Below are 6,972 nucleotides of genomic sequence, written 5' to 3' on the forward strand. Positions count from 1 at the left end.
ATGAACAACTTGGGTTAAGAACGCTGCAAACCCGGAAGTAGGTGTTTTGGTTTGTGAACTTTGCCTTGGAATAATAACATATTTTGCTTCCTGTTGAGTGTGTTCCGTTTGTAAATTGAGTCTCCCCACTGCTATGGGAAAACACACCTTGGTTTAAGAACACTTTGGTTTAAGAATGAACTTCTGGAATGGATTAAGTTCGTAAACCAAGGTACCACCGTATTACCTCACTCACGTAGATAGGAATTCGCACCCCCAGTTTGTATCTTGCACCCAAACCTCCCTTTTGCACCCTGCACCCATGTACCTCCCCATTACCTTGTAAACTGCTGAACCTGTGATGAATAAGACCACCCACAGTTGTGACTGTATAAATTTCTGGGTTTACCTTTAGGCAGGGTTCCTCATACCTTTTGTCACCTTTGCGAAGGGAACCCGGTTGCACCCGAATAAAGGATCTTTGCTTTTAAAAAATCGCTTGCTTCTTTCTCTCCTTGGTTGGATGTCACCCATCTTCTTCGACCGTAGAGGACCCCTTTGGGGCCCCGAACCAAATTCTCTGTGCTTTACATCACCAGGCAGAGGGCCTTTTTTTAATATAGTGGTGCCCTCCCTGTGAAACGCATTTCCATCAGATGTCAAACAGATAAACAACCATTTAACTTTTACAATACATCTGAAGGCAGCCCCTGTACAAAGAAGTTTTTTTAAAATGTTAAATGCTTTATTATGTTTTAATATATTTTGGAAGCCACCCAGAGTGGCTGGGGCAACCCAGTCAGGTGGGTGGAGTATAAATAATTAAAGTATTAGTATTAGTATTGACATCCTTATTTTCATCAGAGAAATGTTGGAGGGTATGACTTAAGCATTGAAGGCTGCAGTTCTGTACACACAGTTACCTTGGGATAAGCCCTGCTGAAGGGACGCAGGTGGCGCTGTGGGTTAAACCACAGAGCCTAGGACTTGCCGATCAGAAGGTCGGTGGTTCGAATCCCCGCGATGGGGTGAGCTCCCGTTGCTTGGTCCCTGCTCCTGCCAACCTAGCAGTTCGAAAGCACATCAAAGTGCAAGTAGATAAATAGGTACCACTCTGGCGGGAAGGTAAACGGCGTTTCCATGCACTGCTCTGGTTCGCCAGAAGCGGCTTAGTCATGCTGGCCACATGACCCGGAAGCTGCACGCCGGCTCCCTTGGCCAATAAAGCGAGATGAGCGCCGCAACCCCAGAGTCGGCCACGACTGGACCTAATGGTCAGGGGTCCCTTTACCTTTACCTTTAGGCCTTGCTGAACACAGTAGGACTTGCAACCTGCCGAAGAAACATATGTAGGCTTGTGCTGTATGAGTCCTGCAAGTTAAAATATCCCAGAAGAACTTGCTGGGTCTGAGCCCCCTGTAATAATATGGGTTTTTTTAAAAACCACTCCATTTGTACAGTGAAAAGGACAGAGGATGTTTTGTTGGGCTTTGCAATGGGAGAGGCATTATTTGAAGGTATGAGGGGATGGACTGACCAGGTGTCTGTCCACAGCTGTTAATAGCCCTCATTCCTGGTGGGCTCACTCAGCTGCAGAGAAGAGGCTTCTTGCTTTCCTTGGTTTTAAATCAGTCCCCCTGCCACCCCTTTCACCTCTTAAGATTCCTGCCACGGGCTATACGGTGCGGAATGAAGCCTGATCCTTTACAAGAGGAAGGGAGAGGGCACAGGGGTTGCATTCCAAGGGCAGTGCTGAAGCCTGCAGGTGGACTGCCATGTAACTGACAACTCTGAAATGCGATGGGGGAAATTAGAGGCCACCCATTTGGGTTGCTATAGACAGTTACCTGAGCGATGGTGCATTGTAATTTGCCACTGATTGCCTTTCAAAGGACGGGTACCTATCAAGCCTCAAAGTGAGAGCAGAGAAATCCTTTCTCAACTTATTGAACAGCTCCCATATGTAGGGCTTCCATATGGACATTACCTGGATTTCAAAGGCAGAATTGATGGGGGAGTGCATTTCTGAAAGGCAGTGCTTTGTGCTGAATCTTAGGCAAGTCAATTGAAAAACCGTGGGGGTTTTTCAACAACTTTGGGGTTTGTCTAAAAAAAACAAAAAACCTCAGAGTGTCCTGGTTTTTACTTTTTGAAATATGGCAACCCTACCATAAGTTTTGGGCTCTACTGCATTGCCATTAAGGGTTTTTTTATTTTTTATTCATTTTTCATTTTTGTTCATTACATACATCTCAAATTCTTAACATTTACTATATATTCCTCCCTCCCTCCCCTCCAAGACTTCCCCCAACTTGCATTTCTGGTTTGTTTATATTTTCACCCACTTTGCTATCTCTCAACAGAAAAAAAGTTATTAATAACATAGCATCAAACCTTAAAAACATAAAAATAAAATTAAATACACCATCTTATTTCACTATCTTCCAAACATTTTCTGATGCTAATAATGTGGGTGTTTATTTAAATCCTGCCATCAAGTCTATTGCCTTTCTTTGTTTCTGCAAATATAGTATGAATGGTTCCCAATCTTTTTCAAAGTCTCTGTTGTCTTTTTCTCTTAGTCTTTCTGTCATTTTTGCCAGTTCTGCATAGTTCATCAACTTCTCTTGCCATTGTTCTTTAGTTGGTATTTCTCCAGTCTTCCAAGACTGGAAAATTGGCCATTAAGGGGTTTTTGGACCAGACTCAGTCAAAAGGTATCGAAGTCACATGGCAATGCCACTTCTAGCTCCATATCTGTGATCCGGAATGACTGGAAGTGGTCACCTAGGCTTTGCTATTATTGTGCGTAATTTCATGAGGTAACTAAGACGGCAAGGGGTCTCTTTCTGACCCCCAATGTTTGAAAGGCCTCACCATACAGCTTTCTCTTATAAGGATTATTATATTTATTGCCTGCAATTCACCAGCAAGTCCCAGGGTAGCTTGCACCAATTTCAAATTCAGAATTCAAAGCAGTTTAATTCCCACCACAGGAATAGGGTGAGCCTTGAAAACACACGTCTCTGGCATCAAAAAGCTGGGGTAAAGCGGTACATCTTCAGCATTCACCAAAAGCTGAAAGCGTGCCTCAACTCCTGTTCCTGATTCCCAGGGACCACCAGCGAGTGCATGGAAATTTAAATGAGGATGGCTCGTTGCATGGTTAATGCTTTCCAATTAAGGGATAAGAAGTAATTGCTTGCCACGCAGAAACCACATTTAGTGACTTCCCATCTGGTAAGTGCAATATATGCTTCATGCTCCTTACACTATCTTCAGATGGTGAACAATATCAGGGAAGGGCCTTGGCCTTTCAAATTTCAGTGGTGCCCTGTTAAAGCCAACCCCTTCTGTTCTGCATGTGCACTACATTGTAGTTTTTGCACCCCCCTCGCCTCAACACCCAGCGCAGGGGAACCAGTTGCGTGGCCCTTAATCTGTCTCTGACAATATTAGGCACCTCCACAGGAGTTATTTGGGAGAAACGTTCCCCATTCTCTTTATGTGAAGGTGGTTTGGCTCTCTCTGTCTCCAAATTAGGTGGATCTACAGCTTCTCTTGCTACTCCTGGGTGCATTGTGCTTCTCCAAGAGCCCTTATTCAGATGTCATACTCACCAGTAAGTAGAACACAGAGCAGAGAGAGTGGTGATGAGTGTGCCACCTCGGCCCTCCATCCATCAACTTGTGAAGGGTGATTGTCTGCAATGGGGAGTCTCCTTTATTTCCTGATTTCTACAGCACACAGTTAGTTTACACAAGTAGAGGAGACTCCCCATTACCGACAGCAGTCTTCTACTTCATGGAGGGCAACAGGGATTGCATTGGGAGGTGCAACTAGTATGCTTCTCCCCATTAACTCCCCCCCCTCCATATTAGGAACATAGTGTCAGTTTGCATTTCTTGGTGCAGAAAGTATTGATCTGATGTGTAGAGATCTTTCCTGTTCTAATTAATTCAAGAGGGTTCTCAAAGCTTCTCTGTGTGAAAGAAACAAGCAGAAGGTTCATGATGTTTGGGTTATACCATCAGAGAAGCACAGCTGGTCTAAACTGGTTCTCTTATAGTCAACATGACCTTGATAGAAAGAGATAAGTAAGGCCAGAAGGATCCTTCCATCTGGTGTGGTGTTCTGTATGTAGTGTTAAGCTTTAGACTTATTATTGTACAGTAAGTTAAGTCTGCTGCAAACTGGATTTCTTATGGACAGGGCCAATCCTGAATGTATTGGATTTGTGACCATTATGCTCATTTGCCTTCAATAGCAGTCAAGCTCTGCTGGATGAAATGCAATTGCCTCTGGTCTATTTTTGGGGAATCCTGCAACGTGTTTAAGTTTTTACTCTGCTAACTATACAATGAAATCTACTCTGGATCAATATTGAATAGAATTCAATGACACATCGAAGGCTACCTTACACTGAATAAGAAAACTGGTGCATCTAGCTCAGTGTTGTCTCCTCACTATCTGGCAGTGGCTCTCCAGGGTTTTAGACAGTGGACATTCCCAGGCCCACCTGGAGATGCTGGGGATTGAACCAGGGACCTTCTGCATGCAAGGCAGATGTTCTTCTACCAAGCTACCAGCCCTTCCCACTTACTCATAACATCTGAAAAGGACTGTGGTGTGCACAGAAACAGGCTTTGGCCTTCTAGCTCCTCATCTACCATTCAGGAGGACTAGAGGTGGGTGTTAGGCAACCAAGTCGTTTTGCAATGTTCTGATGTCACACTGATTTCCATTTCATAAATGAGGTGCGAATGGGGATTAAGCATCAAATAAATACCCTCGGGTGGCCATGTTTAGCCCTGCCAGCTTTGCTTCATAGTAACTGAAGGACAAAACGAGATACAGCAGCTGATGGATTTGGAAATCACTCTTGGCTGGGGTGGGGGTGGAGGGGTGGGGAGTGGGAAGGACAAAGAACGAAGAACAGCAGATAATCCTAAAAGTGATGGCAGGAGTGGAAAGCGAAGAGGGCCTGGTAAGAAATGAGCCATTGTTCCAGTCCCTGGTTAAGTCATGACAAGAGGCCCAATAAGTAGGCTCAGTGGCTGCTCAAGGACAGCACCCTATGGAGAGAGTAAGTGCTTCCTAGGGCTCATTTTGCAGCTTTGTTCTTTCATTCCAGGCCCCAGAGTGGTCACTTTGGAAACTACAGTGGTACCTCTGGTTACGTACTTAATTCGTTCTGGAAGTCCGTTCTTAACTTGAAACTGTTCTTAACCTGAAGTACCACTTTAGCTAATGGGGCCTCTGCTGCTGCTGTGCTGCCAGAGCACGATTTCTGTTCTCATCCTGAAGCAAAGTTCTTAACCCGAGGTACTATTTCTGGGTTAGCGGAGTCTGTAACCTGAAGCGTATGTAACCTGAGGTACCACTTTATATGCTTTGATTCTCACCTCACCTGCTTTCTGTTTTGTCACCTTTGTGGGAAGGAGTTCCTCCCCAGAGTCCCTCAGATTTATAACTCAAACTGAGTTGCAGCGACACCTTCTAAAAAGGCAGAGTGAAAAGCCAGGTTGCCATGGAATTATTATTATTTCTTTGTAGTGAGGAGGGAGTGACCCACACCTAGACATGGCTGAATGTCTACTTCTAGTCTGTGGCACGTTTGCATATTTTTATGCATAATTCTATTTTGTGTTTCCATGAATTTCTGCCCTTTTTAAAGGATATAAATGTGCATTTTCTCTCCAAAGCATGTATTTAAAGGTGCCTTTTACACTTAAACTGCCAAGAACTGTGTTGCAATGTCTGAGGAAGCATTAAATCTGGTGGGTAGCTAAATTCCAATCTGGACATTAGTCCAAGAAGTGCAGATCCAAGTCATTGCATAGTGGAATTTGCAAATGTCAAAATTCTCCAGGACCTCTACCCACGCTTCATAAATATGATTGTCTCGCTTGGCTCATAGTTCCTCTCTCTTATGTGACTTTCCCAGTAGGCCTCAGCTCCACGAGTAGATATTCATGCAAGTATCATTAAATTTGGCCTTTTACGCCCGGATCCTACAGCTTTATTGTGTAAAAAAAATTCCTTTTAGGAACTCAGCATGTTGTGGGCTGCAAAAATAGGGGACAGGAAGCACTGGATTGGCTCCACTGGTGTGCCCATACAGCCCCAACTTTTCCATCATTTCCCCTCTCCACATCACAGTTAAGCAGAAATGACACCACTTTCAGGAGCCTCCTGCTGCAGTTCTGTCCCACTGGGCCAGTCACTCCTGATTTCAAACCCATCTCTCCTAATGCCTAGTCTGACATTCTGACCACTACACCACACTGGCCTCATATTATCCCAGTTCAGAGCTTGCCACAATGTGATATCTCTCAGCCTGCGTTGGTTCCCCATGGCTTGGGTGCACCATTCGAATCACCCAGGAGCAGTGAGTTCTGTATTGTGGGCCCAGAACTGTCTTCCAGTTGAGGTCAGACAGGCTACCTCCCTGTAGAACATAAAGGGCTTACTGAATACTTTTTAAAAATTCCTGCAGGCATTTAAACTGCATCCTGATGTTACCGTTTTAACCAATTTTTATTTGCATTGAATTGTGTTCCTTGTATGCCGCTTAAGACATACCCAGCAACATTTCCCCAATGAAAATAGGGATGTTCTATTCATAATAATGTGGGATGCGGATGGCACTGTGTTCAAAACCACTGAGCCTAGGGCTCGCCGATTGGAAGGTTGGCAGTTTGAATCCCCGCGACAGGGTGAGTCCCAGCTCCTGCCCATCTAGCAGTTCGAAAGCACATCAAAGTGCAAGTAGATAAATAGTTACCACTCCAGCAGGAAGGTAAACGGCGTTTCCGTGCACTGCTCTGGTTCGCCAGAGGTGGCTTAGTCATGCTGGCCACATGACCCAGAAGCAGTACACCAGCTCTCTTGGCCAGTAAAGCGAGATGAGCGCCGCAACCCCAGAGTCGTCCACGACTAAGGGTCAGGGGTACCTTTACCTTTTATTCACAACAATAAATGCCCCACCCA

Source organism: Podarcis raffonei, chromosome 15 (genome assembly GCF_027172205.1).
Source record: "Podarcis raffonei isolate rPodRaf1 chromosome 15, rPodRaf1.pri, whole genome shotgun sequence".
Lineage (NCBI taxonomy): Eukaryota > Metazoa > Chordata > Lepidosauria > Squamata > Lacertidae > Podarcis > Podarcis raffonei.